The 5,609-nt window shown below is 38.6% G+C and overlaps 1 protein-coding gene across 1 annotated transcript in view; it reads right to left on the bottom strand.

Annotated features, from left to right (window-relative positions):
• The window catches only part of MED12L (mediator complex subunit 12L), a 345,920-nt gene that overhangs the window by 143,273 nt on the left and 197,038 nt on the right, over nt 1-5,609 (bottom strand). The window lies entirely within an intron of this gene.

The following is a 5,609-nucleotide window of genomic DNA, read 5'->3' as shown; positions in this document are numbered from 1 at the left end:
GCTTGAATCCATCAAAAATATGAATTCAAAGAACGAAAATGATATGACATGGGGTCATAATTTGAAACTAAGGAAAACATTAAGGCACAGCAAAGAGATAAACGAGAGGTAGCACATGGCTGAATGGCAGGGTTAATGGCCGGAAGTCTGAGGAGCAGAGTGAAAGGGCAGAATGAGCCACAGCGATGTCCCTGCACTGTGGCCATCCTCCAGGAAAAGCTGCTGCTGCTCTGAAGCCACTTTTGCAGAGAACAAAAATTATAAAAAAGAGAATTATATCTATCCTTGAAGTTCAAGGATAGGAAAAGAACATACTACTTTCCATCTATAAACTAAGATCTTTGGCAATCATCGCCTCGTTCTCTGTGTGTGGGGATTTTTTTAAATTATTTTTTTCCTTTACTCAGCACTATAGAAATGCAGGTAGGGGTGTGTGTGTGGGGGTGTGTCTGTGTGTGTGTGTGTGTGCGTGCGCGCGTGTGTGCGTGTTTAAGGGCTTCATTTTTAGGACCCTCTGTGTCCAGGTCAGAGCCCACCTTCAGGGCTACAAAAGCAAGTAGGAATGAGCTGCAGAAATGCTTCTGCCTCCTCTCCCTGCTTCATGCCTCACCCCCACTCCTGTGATGCTCCTGTGACACTACCTTTCATTCGTCTGGTTAAGAGACTGTCCTCCAGCAACGTAAATGCCTGGTGGGGGATGCATTAACAGAGGAGGAGCGAAGGCATGTTTGCTGACTAAAAGAAGACGTTATGGTTAACAGTCAAACACACACAAATAACACAGTACAATACTTAGAGTCTTGTAAACTGCAAAGTTCTAAGAAGCAAAAATGAGAGTACAAGAATAACTTAGCTCAACAATGACTATCATTGTTAGGTACAGGAAAAGAATTCAGGGACTACGAAGAATCTTACTCTAAGTGTCTAGTGTCTTACTTTAAGTCAGTCAGGTTTGGCAGAGAAGTTAGTGGCAAAGGGGTTAAAAGTATTATCTGAGGACTTCTATCAAAATATCTGTCCATCAAGATTCCAATTCTATAAATGCAATGGACACTGAAGTGCATGAATTTACACATACCTCAGTTGGTCATTTGCATAGCTATCCCCGCCCCCAACTGTGTGTCACTAGCTAGATTAAGATAGTCATATTTTAGATTAGCTAACTAAGAAAAGGTAGTTTGAAGGGCCAATTCTTTTCTGCACTTTCCCCAGAAAGCCATGGGTAAATTACAGCTTCCCTATATATATATATAAAAAGGAGGAGCAGACCAGTCTGATCAACATGGAGAAACCCCATCTCTACTAAAAATACAAAATTAGCCGGATGTGGTGGTGTGTGCCTATAATCCCAGCTACTCAGGAGGCTGAGGTAGGAGAACCGCTTGAACCCAGGAGGTGGAGGTTGCAGTGAGCCGAGACCGTGCCATTGCACTCCAGCCTGGGCAAAAAGAGCAAAAATCCATCTCAAAAAAACAAGGGCGGGGGGGGGGGGGCAGTAAGCCATGTGCAGTGACTCACACCTGTAATCCCAGCACTTAGGGAGGCCAAGATGGGGGAATCACCTGAGGTCAGGAGCTTGAGACCAGCCTGGCCAACATGGTGAAACCCTGTCTCTACTAAAAATACAAAAATTAGCTGGGCATGGTGACACACACCTGTAATCCCAGCTGCTTGGAAGGCTGAGGCAGGAGAATCTCTTGAACCCTGGAGACGGAGGTTGCAGTGAGCCAAGATCACGCCACTGCACTCCAGTCTGGGCAAAAGAGCAAAACTCCATCAAAAAAAAAAGGAGCAATACTGCAATACTGTGGCTGGGAAAATACCTTCAGTACAACATGTCCTATCCTCTTCATCCTCTGTTTCTACCACACCACAGCTCTCCCAGTCAATAATCTCAAAAATGATATTCTCTACTTTCCTGTTTATATATGCTATTAAATGTATGACCTCTTTAACAGCATCAACGGGCTCCATTAAGCACTTTGGAATTTAGCAAGTACTTCTCTATCCCATATCTCATTTAATCCTTTCATTTAGGCTTCAATTCTAACAGGTCTTTAAAACATTTAAATCCCACCTTAATATTTCTAAAATTAGACTGCTATATAGCTACTGGGCACGTTTAATGTGATAGTAGCTTTATTTCTCCTACGTGATATTATTAAATCAATGGAATATCTTCAAACATGGGCTAAAAACAGAGAACATCATCCCTATTTTTTTTAAAAAGTCCTATGACAAAAACCATCAATATCACACTGCTTATATTTCATACCAATTCCCATGCTGTGGAATGAAAAGTATTTATCCAGGTCAATGAAAAATGAATCATTTACATGAGCTAAATAACATCAGTGGGAATAATACATGATGCTAGTGTCAGAAGTTACATAATACTCTATTAATATTGAAGAAAATAATTACATTTGATTGCTATTTCAAAACTGGCTTTTGGGAATAATCTAAAATTTGAAATCCAAAATTTCTTACTTAGGGTTTTTGGATTACATTCAGTATTTCAGAATCCTCCCAGAAAGCAATAAATACTGTATTTATTCTTCCTTTTATGCAGAAAAGAAACCTATTCAGAGAATTTCCAAAAGGAAATTTTCTATTCTTCATAAAACTGACATTCAGAGAAACTGATCTTGTAGAAAATCTTTAAATGTGTGTGTTAGTTATATTCATTCATAAATATTTTATCCTCGATTTGAAACAGTATGATAGTATTTTGCTTCTCAATCATAGTTTCAAGAGAATGGTGCCTAGGGGAATGCAAAATTTAAATACTCAAGTCAAAATTGTGTGTTTGTGTGTGTGCATACATGCAAAGAAGAGAATAAATACAACTTAAACATAAAGAAATGTCACGATCACCATGAGGAAATGTGATATACTAGAAAAAAATAAACAAGAAAACAAGGACAAAATAAAGCTTTAAATCTTATAAAGACTGTCCGCAAACTAACCACAAGTCAATTAACAAATCCATAAATACTAAGCACATACCATATAAAAAGATATTGTGCTCAGCATAATAAATAAAAGAATCTCTGGATACTCCTAAATGACTTCTAAAGTTAAATAGTTAAGAACAAGCATTTTCGATTTTCAACATAATACAAGTATCATAGTAGACACAGAATTCAGCACGCTGCCCAGTCCTCCATCACCATCTAGTGGTAAAACTCACAAAACAGGTGAAGAAAATTCAACTTTTGTCGTATTTACGGCATTTGAATTCACAGTAACGCAGTCTAGCACTTTGCTACAGTTTTCCTTTAAATATCTTTATTAATGCTAATATATACAAATGTGTACATGCAGGTGCCTAGTTCGATGTAATATGGAAATGCTTGACGAGAATAATTAATGTTGTCAAGTTTCGTTACAGATGTAAAAACAGAAACTAACAAGGCTATAATAATATAATGGGAAAATGTTACGAATATTGACTGCTCTTTCTAAATTAACTTATAGAAAAAAATTTTTAAATGTATAATTTACCTATAGTTTCAAAAGTACACAAAATCATCATTAGAATGGAACAGGGAGGAGTAAGACTATCAGTGTTAAATAAAATTTTCCAACAATTTATCAAGAAACTCATAAGAGTCATTTTGAATGCAACTTTCATTTTGAATACTCTTAAAGTTTTCTTATAAGCCACAATGAAAGGAAATCATCTAAAATTATAAAAATGATTTTTAAAAAAAAGTCACCCTTAGAGACACACATCCCTTTTTCTCCTTAGTTGGAAAGTCAAGATACAGAATTAAATTGGAAATTCCTTTTATTTCAATTTTGGCAAACATTCTTTTTTTTTTTTTGAGACGGAGTTTCGCTCTGCTGTGGCCCAGGCTGGAGCGCAGTGGCCGGATCTCAGCTCACTGCAAGCTTCGCCTCCCGGGTTTACGCCATTCTCCTGCCTCAGCCTCCCGAGTAGCTGGGACTACAGACGCCTGCCACCTCGCCCGGCTAGTTTTTTTGTATTTTTTAGTAGAGACGGGGTTTCACCGTGTTAGCCAGGATGGTCTCGATCTCTTGACCTCGTGATCCGCCGGTCTCGGCCTCCCAAAGTGCTGGGATTACAGCCTTGAGCCACCGCGCCCAGTGGCAAACATTCTTAATAAAAGTAAACTGGCCAACTTCTCTTTGAATCATGTTAGAGTACGGTCGGAAGTGGTGGCTCACGCCTGTAATCCCAGCACTTTGGGAAGCCAAGGCAGGAGGATCACAAGGTCAGGAGTTCGAGACCATCCTGGCCAACGTGATGAAACCCATCTCTACTAAAAGAACACAAAAATTAGCCAGGCATGGTGGTGTGCACCTGTAATCCCAGTTACTCAGGAGGCTGAAGCAGGAGAATTGCCCAAACCCGGGAGGCAGAGGTTACACTGAGCCAAGATTGCACCACTGCACTCCAGCCCGGGTAACAGAGCAAGACTTTGTCTTAAAAAAAAAAAAAAACATTATGTTCGAGAATATTCAGTGGTTGTAGTTGGAGCAGACACCCCAGCAACTCCTAGAATTGAACCATACATCCGATTGATTTAATCAGCCTATGAACGAGAATCTGCAAATAGATACCAGGTTTCGCAGTCTCCAAGTCTAGGTATAGGTTTAAATGTTACATGCAAGGCTTTCCAACATTCTGGACACATTTACATAAATATATATGCAGACAAACACACAGCATGTATAACTGAGGCTAACAAGTTTAGCATAAAGAATGTAAATCAGCCCCTTAACCCATGATAGTTTTTAAAGTCTTAAAAAGTCATATCCAATGCTTAAGATGGTTACTGCTAGCCTAAAGCAAAATATCTTTCAAAACACAGAAAGCCATCTGTCAATTACCCAACGATGAATTACCTCTACGTATTTTTCAAAAAGCCTGAACTATATCATACATCTTTGAATAGTTCTTGAGTTCCTCTCGGTATATAACTTATAATACAGAGTGAGTATCTTTTTCTATGCCTTATGCATAGAATTGTCACGTTCCTTTGCAAGTATGAGTCAATTTCCAACATTTTATCCTTTGTGCTTTCCATGTCATGAAATATTTCAAAAATTCCTTAATTGTGAAGTTTCTTGTCAGCATCATTTACTCTGGGATATCTCATCCGTTCATTGTAGATGTTAACAACTTTGCCTTTACTAAGTTCATCTAACAGCATATTATAGAGGTTTAATCTTCCCCTGATTAGCTATTTATTTTGTAATTCCATATGCCTGTGACTCAAATTTCACTTCCTATATCATCACTTTTCATTTCTCTCCTGAACTTTCATTTTTGTTGGTACACTCTCTTTCAAATATCTCTTTTTGTAAAATGTCGTGAGGTTTATTATTGGCAAACAAGGAGGCAACACAACTAACTATACACTTTGCTGCCACCTGTGCATGAACTGAATACCAGATGTGCAGTGACCAATCACCAACAGACTCTGAAAGAAGTGAGATGATTGGCCACTGCTGTATGTTATTTACATGATGATCTGTGAACTGGAGAACTAGCAATTAAGTTTGGACTTTATGCAACTACTTACAGTTAATATACTGTGGTAACTAAAATGTGGACTGTTGCAGGGAGACTGGTATTA

This window comes from Piliocolobus tephrosceles, chromosome 2 (genome assembly GCF_002776525.5).
Source record: "Piliocolobus tephrosceles isolate RC106 chromosome 2, ASM277652v3, whole genome shotgun sequence".
NCBI lineage: Eukaryota > Metazoa > Chordata > Mammalia > Primates > Cercopithecidae > Piliocolobus > Piliocolobus tephrosceles.
The sequence above is the reverse complement of the archived record's forward strand: the minus strand, read 5'-3'. Positions and strand labels throughout refer to the sequence as shown.